Source organism: Gallinula chloropus (assembly GCF_964237585.1).
Source record: "Gallinula chloropus genome assembly, chromosome: 1".
In the NCBI taxonomy this organism is placed as follows: Eukaryota; Metazoa; Chordata; class Aves; order Gruiformes; family Rallidae; genus Gallinula; species Gallinula chloropus.
Window position 1 is genome coordinate 90,973,660 of NC_140085.1, and position 19,224 is coordinate 90,992,883.

Sequence of the window (19,224 nt, forward strand, 5' to 3'; positions counted from 1 at the left end):
TGAACACGACATCCTTGAGACATACCTGTTGGGGACCAAGGGCGGGTTGTGAGGAAGCTCTGCCAATGCTTTCCGGGATCCCCGGGGTCCTAGGGAAGCACCTTCAAGTGCCCAGAGTGTCTGCTTGGATTTACTTGGATTTATCAGTCTCATTTGGGTTTGACAACCTACTTTTAACTTTGCCCTTCCAAAGCTTTCCTGAATTAGAAACCTGATCAAAAAAGGCACCAAAAATTGTCAGACCAGAGTTTGATTCTATTGTTCCCGTTGTCACAGCCCCCTGCACCCCACATAATAGGTGAGGTTTCTGTCCCTGGTTCAGCAAAAAATACCAAATTACCAAATAAATACCAAAAGACATTCAGGCTCCTTTGGCAGCCAAGTGCATCTGCAACATTGGAAGAAGATTTTGGCGGGGTATTAGGGAGGGATGCCCAAATTCAGGCGTAAAAAGGAAAGCTGAATCAATGCATTGTTTCCCTGGGGTGGGCTCATGCTGCGGACTGGCCAAATCTGCTGCTTATCCGCGCAGTTACCGATGACCGCGGCCGAAGTGAATCAGCGTATTTATTAAACAGTATTAAGTGCTAATCGTGCCCTTATGAGGTTATGGCAGGTGCACTGGGGTCAGGAAGGCGCTTCTATCACCGCTCCAGGGAAACCACGTTAGCTCCCTGGTGTCACCCCTTCACGGGCACTTGGAATGCTGCCTGCTTGAGCCCCGCTCCTCTCTAGCGGCAGGCGGCAGCGCGAGGGCGTTGGATATCACCCCGGCACACGGCGCTGCGCGGGCTGCTGGCTCTCCAAATAAACCTGCTTTGAGCCGCAGGTCGCTTGCGTGGGGCAATCAAGCCGTACTGCTGGAGGGCTGTTTCTTCGGATGAACTAGCTCTGTTGCTGAGTTCCCTTGGTTTACACCCCCAAAGCAGCTGTCCCGCAGGGATGATACGACCTCACGCTCTTGGACTTCTTGTTATTGAAAGACACCATTAGGGAAAAGCCCTCAGCTGAAGGGGAGAAGAATTATATGACCTGCAGAGTTTTTAATGGCTGGGATTGAAGTGCCCCCTCAGCAAGTTTGCAGATGACACCAAGCCTGGCGGTGCAGTTGACACGCTGGAGGGAAGGGATGCCATCCAGAGGGACATTGACAGGCTTGAGAGATGATGGGTGAAACGCATGAAGTTAAAGAAAGCCAAGTGCAAGGTCCTGGATATGGGTCAAGGAAATCCCAAGCCCAACTACAGGCTGGATGGAGAATGGATTGAGAGCAGCCCTGAGGAGAAGGACTTGGGGGTGTTGGTGGATGAAAAGCTCAACGTGAGCTGGCAATGCGCGTATGCAGCCCAGAAAGCCGGCTGTGTCTTGGGCTGCATCAAAAGCAGCACAACCAACATGTCAAGGGAGGTGCCTCTGCCCCTCTGCTCTGGTGAGACCCCACCTGGAGTGCTGCATCCAGCTCTGGGGTTCCCAGTACAAGGACATGTCACTGTTGGAGCGAGTTCAGAGGAGGCCACAAATATGATCAGAGGGCTGGAGCAAGTCTCCTGTGAAGACAGGCTGAGAGAGTTGGGCTTGCTCAGCCTGGAGAAAGCTCTGGGGAGACCTTACTGAAGCTTTCCAGTACCCAAAGCTTTCCATACAGGAAAGCTGGAGAGGGGCTGTTTATCAGGGAGTGAAGTGATAGGACAAGGGGTAATGGGTTTAAGCTAAATGAGGGAAGATTTAGATACGAGGGTGGTAAGGCTCTGGCACAGGCTGCCCAGAGAAGCTGTGGCTGACCCTGGTCCCTGGCAGTGGATGGGGCTTTGGGCAACCTGAGCTAGTGAGGGTGTCACTGGCCATAGCAGGGGGTTGGAAATAGATGGGCTTTGAGGTCCCTTCCAGTCCAAACCATTCTGTGACTCTGTGGCATTTACTCAATAAGGTTCAAGATGTCAGATATTGTAGAAGCTGGTCTGTCCTTCAACTCATAGAGGCTGTTCTTCCTCAAATGAAATAACCAGCCATCTTTGTGGATGTCACCACCAACTGCAAAAAGAGGTCTCTGGTCAGTACCAGCAGGTTCAATGATCCATTTGCTGCCAAGGGCTTTTTTCATGGGGGGCAGAGGAAGCTTTCCTGCCATATGATGGTCATTAGAGGCCCCCAAAAGGAACTGAACCCCAAGACTGATTAATAGGAGGATGACTAAAGAGTCTAAGGATACAGAATGAGAGTTTGGATAGTGGCACTTATGATAGAAAAGAAATTTTACAGGGAAACAAATTCCACACTACCTGTTCAGAGGAAAAAAAACCCATCCATATCTAAGCCTGCCACATGATTTGTGGTGACATAACCAGTTACACCAGCAATAGAACTATTATAACAACATACTAAGTAAACAGTCTTACTGAATATCATCTTGCAGAGGTCTGTCCGTGTTTCAGTGATGATACAGCCTAGTCAAACTTTGATGAGGAAAGACATTATTATTATTACTGCTGCTACTACCACTATTATTATTTCTGTTTTATAACTCAGCTCCAAGAGAAACATGGTATTTTTAAGTGGCTCCTGGTTTGAGGGTGTCCTGTATGTCTCTCCTTGAGCTCCACTGCTGCTGTGCTCCCCATCTCATCCTGACAGTGGCATTTCTGAATATGTATGTGTGTGTCAAACTGGCACACACACACATGTATGTGCAGTAGTATCATCTTCCTAGTCCGGTCTGCCTGTAACTCCCCTGTTGCTGCAGAGCAGGCAGTTCTGCAGCCCGGCTTGGGGACAGAGAGGCGCTCGTGTCCTCCAGAAACCACCAGGCTTTGGCGAACATCACATAACCCTCTCAGGCAATGGGGCCGTGACCACACAAAGGTTTTCAAGGCTGCAGCGTCCCTTGGCCACGGGTGGCCAGGGCACCAGAAGCTCTGAATGCGGTGGCAACGCGGAGCGTTGCTGATGTCACCACCGGGGGGCATTGCTGTCAGTGCAAACCGGGGAGAAGGGCATCTCCTTGGAGCCGCAGCAGGTAGCGATCCAAAGGGATGGGTGAAAACGGGTGTAACTTAGCAGCTGAGCACCCTTGGACAGTTGGGTCTCGTTTTAGAGCCCTGGTGACATTTCCCACTTAAAAGAGAGGATATGTTACCAGAGTTAAAGCACCTAAAAGCAGGAGCAGGCTGAGTGAAGGTGTTTTACTTAAGTGCCAATAGCAGCTCAGGCTGCTGAAGTCTACGGGAGTTACCAAGAGGTTGCCCTGCTTCATCTGACAGGGAGCACACGCACACACAGGGGTGAATGTACACTCTGATTCCAAGACAAGTTCCTGAAATGCCTCTAAGTTCTCTGAAAAGGAACAGCTGACACAAACGCCTTGCGCCCGTTTAACAGGAACCTCTGTCAGAGACGAAGCTAGAAGACCCATGATAACAGTTCACACCAATGACACCAAGATTCCTGATACTCATCCAGACTGTGAAGCCTGTTAAGATATTTGTTTTGATGTGTCAGTGCTTTGCAGTCTGTTTTTTTAAATTCATGGGCAGTCCTCAACAGAGCAAAATCACATTTTTCCTTTTCTGGTTGTAAAGATAATGCAAACAGAGGTGTGTTCGTGGCTCCTCCTGGGAGATAGAGGAAGGGATGGCCTGGGTGGGGAGGGCATAACACAGATCAGGAGCACGTAATATTCTATTTCCACTTTTGCAGGTGTATTTCAACCCCGACAAGTCTAGAACACCATCCCCACTCTGCCCTGCATATTCCAGTGCTGCCTGTCTATGTAGTCTACTGTGCACCATCAACTCCTCCAAATGCTGCCTGCTTTAGCTTCTCATTTCCCCTTTGTTCAGGCTTCATCTTCCTTTTTTTTTTTTTGATTGCTAGAAGTTTTCCTTCTTCTGAACTTGCCACCTCACACCTCTCTCCTTCTGCCTGTTGTTCCAACCGACCGTTTTCACCTACAACATCATAAATAGCTTGAAGACTCATGCTGGAACTGTCTCAAGCCTCAGGTACTAACAGAGACAGGACGGACAATTAGAGACTTCCAGAAGAAAAGGGGATGCACGTTACACTACCTTTGCTCCATTATCCAGATTGCCTTATTAAGATGTGTTCTGTGTACAGCAAGAAAGCAAATAAGGGGCTGAATTTCAGGTGGTGATGCTGCTACTCCTACAGGAAACGTGCAAACAAGCACTCCCTGAAAGGTGCTACTACGGCGATTCACATTCCGCTTTCCTGTAGAGCTTCTGGAGGTTGGCCATGAGCTCAGGATTACTGCTGGAGATTTCCTAGGAGAGGCCCTGACCAACAAGGGCCGCTTTCTTTTCAGGCCATCCACTGGCACTGCACATGGCAAGTTTGTAACCATTCCTAGATTCCTCCTGCTGTTAGTCAGGCCCGTGTTTTGTTAACCCCACCCTAGAAAGTTAGGATTAAGTTCGTATTTCTTAAAATACTACACTGGGAAACTGTTGCAGGTCATTGGCCTGGGAAGGCCAGTGGTATCCTGGGCTCCATCAGAAGAGGGGTGGCCAGCAGAGACAGGGAGGTGATTGTCCCTCTCTACTCTGCCCTCATGAGGCCCCATCTGGAGTACTGTGTCCAGGTCTGGGGCCCCCAATACAAGAAAGATGTAGATATAACTGTTGGAGAGGGTTCAGAGAAGCCATGAAGATGATTAGAGGGCTGGAGCACCTCCCCTACGATGAGAAGCTGAGGGAGCTGGGCTTGTTCAGCCTGGAGAAGAGAAGGCTGCAGGGGGACCTCACTGCAGCCTTCCAGTACCTGAAGGGAGCATACAAACAGGAGGGAAATCAACTTTTTAAAAGAGTAGACAATGGCAGGACAAGGGGGAATGGATTAAAGCTAAAGGAGGGAAGGTTTAGATTAGGTATCAGGGGGAAGTTCTTTACAGAGAGAGTGGTGAGGTGCTGGAACAGGCTGTCCAGAGAGGTGGTGGATGTCCCGTCCCTGGAGGTGTTCAAGGCCAGGTTGGATGGGGCCCTGGGTAACCTTGTGTAGATCCAGGCCTGGAGGTTGGTGGCCCTGCCTGTGGCAGGGGGGTTGGAACTCTGTGATCCTTGGGGTCCCTTCCAACCCAGACCAATCTATGATTCTGATTTCCCTGATCACAATTTGAATTAGGGAGCCCAAGCTTGAATACTGCAAACCAGCCAGCCGGTAGCGTTCCTCAGGGCTTTCGAAGCTTGTGCAGACATACACCCCTGAGCCAACACGTGTCTTTGCCATTGCTGTATTGTTGCTGTTACTGAGACATCCCTCCTGTGGAAATTGTCGTTCTCTCGGTTTCACATGGTTTATAAAAAGGTTTAGGGGAAAAAAAGGGGAAAAAATTGAAAAACCATAAGGAGTGTAAAAAAGAGCTCTGCCTTTCAAGAGGAAGAGAGGGTATGGCTCTGCAACTTGTTCTGCTGCGAACACAACGCTCTGAGCTAGTCACTGTGGTCATCTAGGTGGTTTGTATTCCTTTCTCCTGAGCAGCCCCCAGCTGAGGGCATGCCGTGTGTATTACATCTCACCTTCAGGCTTGTAGTGGGCAACCGACTGCATCTGCAGCCCCAGGGCCAGTCCTCCCTTACATGGCAAGGATTCATCTCCTCAAAACCTGTGCCTTTGTGCCCAAGGACAGGTTAGGTGAGGGCTGGATGCTGCTGTGCTCTGAAAGCTGGAAATTTTGAAGTCCTAATTTATTATTAGAATGTTGTTGGTTGTGACATGGTGGAATGAGATAGCAGGCTGTGCCCAGGGAGATGCCTTATCGCTTCATGGATGCCAGTCATTGCTTGGGAGTTCAGGAATTCACCCTGTTCCCATCACACCAAGAAACTGCCCATGACAAGAACACTTGCATAGCTCACAGGGAAAAAAAGATCTGCAGTGATAAAAGAGCAGGTAAACTCATGCACGGCATTTGGCCTGGCAGGCTGGGCAGCAAAGAGCAGTTCCCCCCTCTATAGTCCTAGTTAAAATGGCTACAAGCAATTTCAGTGCATTTCCCCCCCCTAGTTGAGCCACTTGTCCTTCCCACTTTGCTCCACTGTATGTCTGGAAGTTGTGCATTTGCACTGTCTCTTTTTGGCTCTTATCCCTGTGCACGTATCCCTCTGGACACCAAGTCCCTGATCTCTATCACAGTCCTGTTTGCCCAGCAAGCAGCACCTGTGTCTGCCTGGAGACATTCTTCTTGTTCCGAACAGCTCTGGTAAGTGTTGCAATCCGCTCCTGAACTCTCTGGCAGGAGATTTATTGAATGTTTCTGTACCTTCCTAAGCAATGCTCCAATAGGCACTCGATCCACACTGATACTTTGGGACAGGTGAGAAGATGATGATGCTTCTCTTTTCTCCAGTCAGAAGAAACAAGTGGGAACACACTGGGGAAGGTCATGCCATTTCTTTGCCTACTCACAGCTGCTGCCTGTAAACTTGCTCAAGAGGTGGCTTGGTTGGTATTTGTTCCTACTTCAGTTGGATCAAGGACATAGATTGGGTTGGCTCTCAAATTCTCCTGTTGGGCAGGCAGCATACTAGAATGTGACAAGACACAAGGGCTTTTTGTGGTGATTTTTCCAGACTTGTGTCGTACACCCCGGTGATGAGCAGGTCTGCCACGTGTGGTATTGCACTTACTCCTCAAACACTTTAGTTTTGCTTTGTTGGCTCCTTCTAGGAGACACCTCAATCATTCAACCAGTTGTCCTCATAGTCACACAATCTGACATCGCAGATGACATTCTAATGTAACAGTGAGGGTTTGCATATTCCCAAATCAGGTCCCCAGGGGCACTCTAAACCCCTCTGACCTGTTTAGTCTTCTTAACACAGCAGGGGAGCACTCTATCCAAACTACTGATACTCATTTTTGACACCAAGTCATAAGAATACTGTGGCTCGTCCCTGAATCAGATCGTGTGTCTTTCATTGTGTGCATCTGACAGTCAGCATTTCAGGGAGTTTAAATTGTTTGGGCCCAGGCAAACATGCATTTTGGCTGGGTTTCCTAGGGCTACTAGAGCTGCTCACCTGGCTTCATGTACTTCAGGATGAGGATTCTGCCTATTTACTTAATTTCTTCCATTAATTTAGAAAGACAGATTTTTTGCTTTTTTTTTTTCCCCCTTCACTAAGTACTCCACAAAGCTCGGGTGGAATCTAGCAGTCTACTGCTTGGAGCAACTTGTCCAGAAGATGTTACTTGTTTTCTTTCTAAACCATTACATTTTTGCACAGCTCTGCTACAGAAAAGCCAAAATCCCAAGCCTGCTCTTCCACCAGCACTTGGTTTGTTTGTAGATCTACCAAGAGCATGATTTCTCACTGGCTCTGTAAGCTTAACTGTAAGCTTAACTATGTTTTTAACCTATCAATCAAAGCATAGTGCTCCGTAATCTCTGCATTTCAGGGTATTTTAACCTTTTGCTTCCCCTTGGTATGGCAGTTTGGCTTTCCCTGGCGGCGCAATGGTTAGGCCGCTGTCTAGTTTAAATTCAGCTTGGCAAGTTTGCTACCCTCTCTTGCACAGTGCTGGGCACAGAATCATCACAGACTGGTTTGGGTTGGAAGGGACCTCAGAGACCATCTAGTCTCAAGCCCCCTGCCATGGGCAGGGACACCCTTCACTAGCCCAGGTTGCCCAAAGCCCCATCCAGCCTGGCCTTGAGCACTGCCAGGGAGGGGGCAGCCACAGCTCCTCGGGGCAGCCTGTGCCAGGGCCTCACCAGCCTATGACTTACGGTGTCTGAATATGAATTAAGAAAAGCAGTCTTCTACTCAAATGAAACTATCAGTTACAACAAATGTGCTCCCCTGTACTTAAATCTTAAAACACCCCAAAGCATGTTGGCCAAAATGACTATATAACTATACTCAGGGATGAGAATGTTTAAGATGGTTTATAACACTCTGCATCTAATTTGGTAGAAAAAAAGAAAAGGAAAATTCTCAAGGACCTGCTTCAAGTGAATAGGTTACAGACACAAAACCACCAAATCAAAGAGAAGGCATAATTAGCTCTACTTGGCTCATTAAAATTTGTACCTAATAAGATAAAATAAAAATTCATTGACAAAGCCTCATTGGTTCTATATTTACATCAGATGTTTTCACCCATTCAAGCACTGCCAAATGGCATGTGTTGTGCTTCACTTCCTGTTTGTATAGGGAGCATTTTTTTTTCTGAGACTACTCCCAAATTAATTTTTGCTTATCTGAATTACGCTAATGCCAGATATGATCAAAATCCTGTGTTCTGAGCCACTGCTTACTTTCTTTAAAAAAAAAAATGAAAGAAAAGAAAAAAGAATAAAAAATAAGAAAAAGAAGGAAAAAAGAAAAAAAAGAAAATTCAAAGGAAAAAAGAAAAAAGAAAAAGGAAAAAAGAACAGAAAAAAGAGAAAAAGGGTTTTAATTTTCTTCTCTGCATACCTTTGGCTACAATTACTGTACTGGTAAAAGATCATTTATGAATTTGCATTTCTTAATTCCTACATAGGGGCCTGGGTAGAGTGCACCAAGTCTGAGGTTTTGCTCATCGCTGTAGCCCTGTGCCTCTGCATTTATTTTTCCTTCTACATTCAGGGCTCCCTTGTACTGTTTGCTGAAGCATCCCTGTACCATCGTACCAAGGGCTTTCAACTGGAAGCCTGATATTAACAGGCTAATGGTGTTGTGAAAAAATAAGGACTGAAAGCATTCAACCGGCTGATACTTCCCCATCACCAATAATTTCTGAAGTCTTCATAGGATAAAGCCTCAGACAAGGCAGCTGTCAGACTCAACACACCATGACAATGTACAAAGCAGTGCACTACAGATGAAACTTGTTTGTGCAGCGATCTCCAGGGAGACCTTTCTCTGAACACCCACTACGATATTCTTTGCCTCAAAACCAAACAAAAACTCAAAACAAAACAAACCCCACAAGCTGAAAAACCACAACACCGTTTCAAAAACCAAACCCTGTACCACTGGCTCAAGGTAAGAAAAGTCCCAAAGTTTCTCAATATTTTTCTACAAGACCTAGGGAAAGGTTTTGAAGCAAAATTAACACCTAACACTAAAATCTTAAATTCGAAGCCCTTAAATGCGTGACTCAGTCACACCCGAGTTGAGGTCCGAGCATTTCCTTGCAACTTCTGAACCTGAGAGCTACATCATCAGCTTCATGTACCCACAAAGCACATAAAAGTGCCTGCCACCATTGCATTGAGGCACCAGAAATTCTCTTCACATTTTATTATTTCTAGTTGGCTCTTCTCTCTGGCCTTAACTGCTCATGATGTGTAAGTACTTACCTCTTCATTACTCTTTCTCTTCTTTTTTGTTAAATTTTGCCACTGTGGGAAGATCTTTGCTCAATTACACGAGCTGGAAAGAACTCAGCTGAGAGAAGCCATTAGTAGGTTAGAAAGAGCTTTACTTAAAAAAAAAAACAACCCAGACATGGAGAACAAAGGGTAGCTCAGGAACGGAGCACCTCTGATAAAACACAATGAATTCAGATAGGGCGGAATCCATTGTTAGAACAACACTACGACAAGTAACAAATATTGCCTATTTGAAAAATAATTCTGTCTTAAAAATCAGTAGCAAGGAAGAAATCTTGCTTCACTAACCTCATTTTCTGAGGCAAATGTCAAAGAGGTTTTGGGGGACGCAGCTGATGAGTACTCCTGTGTGAACAAGCTCAAGACCACTATTTCTGAACAGACATTCTTGTATTACTAGCATGAAACTAATTTATTTCCTGCAAGGTCAGTAGGAACGTCAGCTTCATTATTTGCAGTTCAGCCTTAATTTCTAAACCTTGCTTTTGCCAAGTTCTCTGTCATCTCTTTTTTCTGATGCTTTCCCCTGATTGCTTTCATCTCAGCCTGACTCAGCATAACAAACATCAAACAGAAATCTCATTGCATATCAGACATCTGCACTTATTCTCTGATTTATGACAGTTTTTAACATCACTCTGTATGAATTCATTTATCAAGGCCTAAAAGAGAGCAGCTCTGGGCTGGAAACAATAGGTACGTGTGGTCTCATTTCACCCCTATGGGAAACGCCACAAGTGGGAGAGGAACCTAACCTGGGATGTATTACAGAGAGTGAATCAGTGTGTGGTGGCTTCTTGGTCACACCAAGTGACTGGTGACCTAAGATGCTGCACCAAGGTTCAAAACAGTTTTATATAAAGGGGAGTGAATTTTACAGATCAGATCTGCGAGGCAGGATTTCAAAGCCAATCTTTTGTTCTAAAACCAGGAGGAGCATGTCCCAATGCACTTTATTCATCCCCTGCAAAACCACCCAAAACATAATTACCCCTTGTTCATTGTATAACAGTGATACCAGTCATTATTTAAAAAAAAAAAACAAAGGGGGGGGGAAAGAGTAAGATTATAATGAATTGTAAATGAGACAAAGGACTGTTGTGTTTAGCAAGCACTTGGATGCAATGCTTCCTTCACAGGAGGCACTAACAGTCCCTGACCTCTCTGAGGCCTGGAAACTCATAAGAATCAGTATTTCAGCAACCCTGGCTTGAACTGGCCAATAGATTCTTAAGTTATAAAGGGGAAGGAAGGAAAGAAGGAAGGAAGGAAGGACAATAATCATATATACGTAGGCATCATGGTTTCCTCAGGCTTTTCTCACTGAGAAACTAGCTTAAATAAGCCCCAAACTAAATAAAGCCTCAAAGAGATAATAAACAAAAATTTTAGGGAAGTCTATGCAAGTGACTTTTTGGAACATATCCTGAGCCAGAGTCTTGGGATATGTTCCCGAGTAACTGGATCTTCACCAAATTTCACAACGCTCGTTTGAGGGCCCCTGCTCACTTTCTTTTTTTGTATTTGTATTTCATTAATAATTCTGTGACAGAATAAGGCCAAAAAGCCCCACAGAAATGGTGTCTCGTGGTAACGCGCAGTGGGAGAGCCCTTGGATATGGAGAATTTTTTTCTGAAGATGGCTTGGATAAGGAGTGCAAGAGTAGGGCTGAAGGGACAAATGATCACCTAGCTCAGGGTCATACATGCCTAGACCAAGATTTTTTTTTGCTTTCCATGAGCTTAGCTCTCCCTTACTGCAAACTAAGCTGGTTTACCTCTAGTCCTGTCACCAGAGGATGTGGAGAACTACTAGCCATTGTCTGTATCAATTCTTTTTGTGAAAAATACTACTCACCCCACTCAAAGAGACAGATCCCCTGCTCCCTTATCTGGTAGGTGATGGTTTCTAAACCTGCCAGAGGTGCTGTTCATTCCTCTCGGGATACCCTCAACTATCGCCAACTTCAACAAGGACACACACCACCAGCTAAGGCTGAACAAGGTCAAGTGAAGAATAACAATTATTTCCTGCATCTTTTATGCACCTTACAGGTTGCTACGTCCCAGAACGTGAAATCAACAGAAAACATTACCTTTGCTGAAATTAATCATCTTCTTGAATCTTCATTATCAGTGACTTTGTTCCATTTATTTCTCACTGCTTCAAATAACCCTCAGGATTTTCTGCTGGGTCAGGGAGCTTGAAAACAGTGACACCTTTGTTAAAACTTTGCCTTTTCAGTGAGAAGACAAAGGTAACTCTCATAATTTTTAGAAACCCTTGCTGTTAATCTAAAATTACTAGCAATAAAGGAAAAACCTGAGCTGAATGTATGATACAGCCCCTGAAAAATAGGGGGAACAAATCCCCACAAACTGTCTTTACCTATAGAGTGGAATCTTTTACCGGTCCATCAGTCGATCCCTGTTTCCTTGCGAGCTTGTTGAACACAAACAATGCCCAAATATCAAGAAGCTGTCGGCTCCCTGCGGGCATCTCCTGGGGTGAAGATGACCCAGGATAGAAAGCGTAACAGAAGCCGACAGCTGGCAGGAACAAGAGCGCCTGTAGCCCAGACTGTACTACATAAATCTTTTACTGCTAATTAAGGTCTGATTTCTCATTCTGTAAACACTGTGTACAGAGAATTTCAGCCATAAGCTGAGCACCCAGCAGAGCAGAGCCAGCAGCATCCAGGCCATGTCAGAAAGGGTGCTGGTGCTTTAAAGGCACTCAGGGCCGTAGGTGCATGTCCTAACAAAGGTCCCTGTGCCTGGCATTTCCAATTAGCTGGCTGCAGGCTTCCAGACCCACCCAGCTGGGGGTGTAACCGGGATGTGGACAGACTTCAGGCCCTCCAAGTACAGCCCGATTTGCCTCTGAAGCGAGCTGCTAGGTTATTTATTGTGGCAAAAGAAGCTGTGACAAAAAAGGGAGAAGGCAGAAGTGGTAATCAGTGATGGACCTGGGAGAAGGACGTGAGGAGACACAGGAGAATAACAAGCCTGTCGCCTGGATGATGACACTTCTGCCAGCTCACAAGGGTGACTGGAGGTAAAACACACCTGTCTGCTCCAGAACAGGTTTGGCATCCTCTCCCCATAACGCTACACGCTTCCTTCTGCTCCCTGCCAAGGACAGACCTGCCTAGGACAGCCCATGCTGTCCCTCACATGGTTGATACAGTTGTCTGAGTGCTGTATCTGGACATGTCTGCAGTGGCTCAAGAAGAACACTGAAGCTGCTCCAGAACTTGTGACCCACTCTTAGGGACTGCTCATTTCCCACCACAGCCAGTGCCCCACTGACCATCTCCTCCTGCCAGTTCAGCCCACGGAGACAGGGGCAACTCCACCAGCGGCATCCTGCTACTGACACCATTCATGATGTTCTCATCATTTGTGGACAGCAGTTCATGGCTTCCCAGAACTCTACGACCTTTAGAGACCCCAAGCAGCTCTAGCACTGTGCAGATGCTGCGGTTTTACACTGCTGCTGCTGTTGTTTTGTGTGGAAGTAAACATCAAATTGCAAATTTAAACTAGCTCATTAAATGGGTTGCTTGAGCTCAAGACAAAAGGGGAGTTGTTTGCAAAAGAAACTACTGTAACAGCCCCAGAAAGCCTCAGAAAGCAGAGCTGATTTCTGGTGAAAATGAACCCCACCCTTTTCTCAACCAAAGCAATTTAGAGAGGGTTGAAGGGATCACACTATCACCCACACAAAGTACTTTTTTTCAAATTAGGGAATCAGCAGTGGTAAGGGAGCACCATATGGCGCAGAGCTGAGACCTGTGAAGGATTTGGAGAGGCAGTGGAACCAGTTCTCCAGCATCTGCTATCAGTATCTCCAGGAGGCAGGAAGGCTCTGGCAGAACCAAGGCATCACAGAACTTTTGGCACATGCTCTGCACCACTACTCCAGCACTCTCCTGGTCTGAGCCAGCCAGTGCTCCACACGAAGTTTGGAGAGTAAATGGTGGATTCAATGAATGATTAAGTCGACATTGGTGATGGTCATGATGTACACATGATGGTCAGCTTTGCTGCTCTTTACATGTGCTTGTCCAGGCGAATCCTCTGATAACAAGTAATCTTTTTCGGTGAATTTAAACAGAAACCATTTAATGTAAAAAAGATACTGCCACAGTCATTTAGTCACCAGGGTCAGCTACCAGGCTCTGGAGGGTAATCTCCCAAAGAACTGAATGGGCCAAAGGTACAAGCTGTACTTGGCCTCAGAGGAAGGAAAAATCCCATGGCTCAGTGCAGAACAGATTCGGTACCTTAGCCCAAGGCTTACCTGTGGCACATCACAGCTGAACGCTGCTGAGAGAAGCTTTAATCACACTCACCACACACAGTGCAAAAGACACCTGATACTGCCATGTAGAGCTAACATAAGTGTCCAACACTGAGCTTATGGGTATGGAAATATGACGGGGTGCTGGTGAAGAGCTACACTCCCTCAACTGGGAAGGGTCTGTCCTGGTTCCTCCAGGCAGAGCGCCGAACCTTCCACAAAACAGACCGTGTGCTGCTGCCTCACGGGGCTCTTCCATCGTCTAACAACAGGGGTGTTGTAGCACAACCCTCGCATCAGGAGGATGACAACAGCTCAAGTTACAGTCAGGGAATGGTTCTCAACCACAGCTCAAGCAAGGTAACGTGTGGCAAAGTACACTCATGTGCATCCAGCTGCGGAAGCTGAACGGAGAAAGGACCAACTAGGAGGGTGCAGGCACTTGCTAGGTGGTAACATGGTGTAGAGGGAGTGCTTGCTAACAAAGTGCTCTGGAAGCACTCCCTCATTAAGTACTTTTTTGAAAGGCTCTTCAGGATGTTTCAATCAGTCTTATCTTTAATAGGCACTCCAAATTTAAAAAAAAAATAATTACGCACTTCTGCTATTGAGAACCAGCCCAAATTACAGATATAAGGGGCAGGTCCATTAAAAAGTTTGTAAGGGTTTCCTCTTCAGATAACAATATAAAATACAGCAGTAGATTATCTTTGCAAACATCAATCTAAAAGAGATAATAATCTAAAACCATGGAAGTATAAGAGACTTTCAAAGCAGCAGATGAAAGACTTGAGAAAGGCAGACAAAAAGCTATTAAAAAAAAATCAATGACTTTTTTTTCCCCGTTTAGGAGGGTTCTGATTAAGTAGTAATTAATTTTCATTAAACAAAAGGTTGTAGTTTTCTTGAAAATGTTCAATCTTCAGCTCAGAAAGCCCAAGGCTACATAGATGCTTGGATCCTCTGCTAAATGTCCATTGTCATCTCCTTCACCCTTTGACTGTACACAGAAAACAGGGAGCAGAGAGACATCTGACACTCCTTGCTTTAACCTGATCAATAAATAAAACTATCCTCATGGTTATTTTTAAAAGTAGTAATTTTAGAAGGGAAGAGGAAAGAGGGGAGTGGAAGAATACATTATTGCTGTCGGATTTTTTTCAGCGGTCATAGTTTGTATAAAGGTTTGTCATGCATCAGGAGGCAGAGAGGTGCTTTTTAAGCAGAATTTTGCATATGGCTGTTATTGCCATATCCAGATTTCTACTCAGTCTTCTAGTCACAAGGTACACGTTCTATCTGAACCACATCTTGAACAAAGGCTTCACTATACCTTGTAGTTTGAAAATAAGGGCAGGAATAACATTCTAAAGTAAAGTTACTGGTAAGCATGCAAACTTTTCATCCTTTCCTGTTAGAAACCAGGTTATAGAGCAGCTCTGTAGCACCAAACCATAGCTATTCAGGGCATGGTGGGCAGAAAGCAGCTTCAAGATGTTACGCTCTCTCTGCTGAGATACACGATCTACTCGAGCAGGAAATAACACACAGACAGAGGTGGACAATCAGCCTGAGATTCGGTGCTGACAAGCTGCTGACATTTCAGATTTTCTCTTTGAACAGCAGGTGCTGGCTGAGCACACACAGTGCTAGTGAAGGGGAAAGAGCTTTCCAGAAGTCCTTGCCCTGAACGACAGAACTGCAACAGCACTGCAAAGGAGACTGTGGGCTGCTGCCTACACTTGGTGCCAACCGTGACAAAGAACAGAAAACAGTTAAACCCACCCAGCCCAAACACCTTTCTCAAAACACACATCAGAGCATTTTAGATGAGGGGAGAGGAGGCATTATTGGTGTAGCAAAAAAGACTGCAACAGACCCTGCATCAGGAAAGGACCGCCCAGCCAGCACAATACAGGTGGAAAACAAGACCACCATACAGTTTCTAGCACAACAACAGATTACAAGGGCCTCTCTAGTCATCTGAGACTCCACTATCACTTGTACAACGTATTATTCCTTTCCTAGGCTGTGAACTGTCCTCATTACACAGCAAGGCAATTTTGCGTGTCTGCAATACATTGTTTTTTTATTAAATTAAGGCAATGGGATTGACTGTTCTCAGCAAGTATTGAGAATACCAGTGGGAGCTGCCCTTACAGCCACAATAATAAAACCCATCCTCACAGCTTCATTGACTAGCCCCTTCGCAGAGCTGTTTGGAGCAGTGGGAGAGGACAGGGAAAACATCACTTTGAGAAAAAAATAAGCAGCAGCTGCAACTTAAGACTAAACTCTTTACTGCTCTGAGCAGCTTCCTGCTAACCCTGCTTTCCTAGTGGTTTCACAGCATTGGCAGGAAAATAAGCTCAAGCCTGTGCAGAAGAAACATTGTCAGGGGCAGGGCTGGAGAACAAAAGCAGTTTTCCCACCTTGGTTTGAAGGGACAGAACCTTTATGAGCTTCTCATAAGCACAGGAAGAGGCTTCGCCCACTTGCTTACATCACCACTGTGAAGATGCTGGGGGTGGGCAGGAAGGTGGAGGTGGTGGAGGAGCAGCAGCTGGTCTTCGCTGCGCACCCCAGGAGCTCATGCTGGCGTCCCAGGAGCTTGCTCCCACACAGCGTCAGGCATCCTCAGTTCTCATGCTCAGTCTGTTGGGATTCCTTCTCCTCCTCTTTCTTTTCTCCCTTTCCTGTGATACCCCTTCTCCCCACTTTCACAGGCGCTTAAGAGTAGTGTGAGAGATGAGCGCCGTTGCCCCTGCGCACACACAGAGACATCCCTTTTTTTCATCTCTTATCTCCCTGTATCTGCCTCATCCCTATCTCCAACACCAAACTAGTATCAGGAAACATCTGCCAATGTCAGACCACAAAATACAGAGGAACAGAAATCAGCCTCTGATCTCATCACTTTCTTACAGGGTCAGAACACTTCGCCTTTTTGAGGGAGGGCACTTGCTTACAAAGCGACACTTACGTACAAAGCGACCACAAGCGCACACACAAGCCTCAAGCTGCTCCAGAATGCAGCCAACCTCTGAAATGTGGCAATGGGGCAGTGTCAGTGTGAAGGGCCTGTGCCCACACTCTCTGGGTCAAGACCTGTCTCGTTATCATGATCACCTCTTTCACAGAATTACTCCATCCTCAGCACACACTCCTGTTTTTCTGTCCTCTGATGCCATTTGGTGGAGAGAAGCCACCAGACCAAGATCAGTCCCTCTTCTTGCTCCCTTTGCAAGTTACAACGCAAAGCAGCCACAGACAGATCCATCACCCAAGGCAGGGGAGAGGGCTAGCTAGCCCATTCTCAGTAGGAAATCCACCTCCCACTGAAACCCATCCCAATGAAGAAATCTTTACACAAGAGTGAAGAAAAAAACCAACCCAACCCAACCCGCTCCCCCTCCCCAAAAGGTGACCTTGATTTTAGTTAAAAGGTGTAAATCAAGAACCAAATAAAGCCTGTTGTTTTCTTCACACCATGGCAGAGAAAATCAGCAGCATTTCTCCAAGACAGACAAGAAGACTGTTCTGCCAGCTCCTGAAACAAAGATGACCCAGCAGCTCCTGAAACAAAGACGACCCAGCCCAAACCATACTAGATAAAGCAGCCAGCAACACTGCCTCTCAAAGCACAGAATAGCCCCTGCCAGGCCCCTCGATCCCAGCTGAGGGTTGCATGCTCTGGTACTTCTGACAAAGGAGGAATCAGACCAGCTGAGCAGTTGGGCCTCACCTACCCAAGTCAGAGATAACTAATGACTGGGGGAAAGCACCACAGCAGCAGCACAGATTCTCATTTACCTTCAGTCACTGCACAAAGACACCACGTCCCCTCTGAGGGGGTTAGAATTGGCCTGGCCACTGTAGGGAGGGAAAAACAATGTTTTAGGAGAAAAGATGAAAAATTACTCGACCATAGGAGGAAGAGGATGGTCTTCAAGGGCCCATCACTGCTTTTCATCAGCATCCTTGTTTTGCTCTGTAAAGATTTCAGTGATGATTATAAAAGGGGAAGTAGGTTGATTCCTATCATACACACAATAAAAAAAAAAGTTAGCAGATATCCCAGATTTTCAGAGAACTCGTGAGCAGGGCCATTTGCTGACCCAGCAAATGCAGCCTTGGTAGAAGCACCTACTGAAAGAAGAAAAGCACCACACAAAGAGAAAAAAATAAAATGTGACCGTGAGAGAAAAATACCTATTTCACTGTCATTCTTCAACAGTATCACACAGAACCCTTGCCAACACAGATGTATCCATTTTATCAGGATTTACTTATTCTGAGATGTATTTCTTATATATTATCGTGGTGGTTTGTCCCTGGCTGGAGGCTAGGTGCCCACCAAAGCTGCTCTGTCACTCCCTTCCTCAGCTGGGCAGGGGAGAAAAAAATTAAATGCAAGGCTTGTGGGCTGGCAGGAGGACAGGGGGAAGTCATTCAGCCTTCACCGTCACAGGCAGAACAGACTCAACTCAGGAAAATGTGTTAATTTATTACCAATCAAATCAGGGTAAGGTAATGAGAAATAAAACCAAAATCTTAAAGCACACCTTCCCCTCCCCCCCTCCCCCCTTCCTCCTGGGCTCAGCTTCACTCCCAATTTCTCTACCTCCACAGCAGCACAGAGGGATGGGTAATGGGAGTTTTGGTCAGTTCACCATGTTGTCTCCGCTGCTCCTTTCTCCTCAGGGGAAGGACTCCTCACACCCTTCCCCTGCTCCAGTGTGGGGTCCCTCCCACAGCTGACAGTCCTCCATGAACTCCTCCAACGTGACTCCTTCCCACAGATCTTCACAAGCTGCCCCAGTGTGGGTCCCTTCCATGGGGCCACTAGTCCTGCCAGCAAATCTGCTCCAACCTGGTCTCCATCCACAGGCTGCAGCTCCTACCAGGGGGACAGCCTGCCTCACCATGGTCTTCACCACAGGCTGCAGGGGGATCTCTGCTCCGGCACCTGGAGCACCTCCTTCCCCTCCTTCTTCACTGACCTGGGTGTCTGCAGAGTTGTTCTTCTCACATATTCCCACTCCTCTCTCCAGCTGCAATTGTGTAGTTTGTTTTGTTCTCCCTTAAATAAATTATCCCTGAGGCACTACCACTGGCAGTGGGTCCGTCTTGGAGCCGCCTGGCTTTGGATCTGTCACGCAGGGGAAGCTTCTAGCAGCTTCCCACAGAAGCCACTCCCATAGCCCCCCCCGCTACTAAAACCTTGTCACAATTAAGCACAGAGTAAAGAAATGAGGAGAGTTGAGGCCTCAGAATGAAACAATTTAGGCTTGAAAGGTTGCTTTTCAGGTAAGACATGCCACCCAGCCTGGTGGAGTTCCAGTGATTTAGAAGAAATATGGGCAGAAGTTGTGAATTTATTAGAAATTATGGGGTGTTGTGTCCTCCCCCACCCTCCCCCAGTGATGAGCACGAGAAAACTTAAAGTTAGCAGGAGTCCAAGAACTTAATAAAAACCCCACCCTAACCAAACATCTTTGTTTCTGGTGACATTTCCCTGAAAACAAAGAACAGCCCAGACACAGGATTCTTTTTCCCCCAGTAAAATTCATTTCAGGCC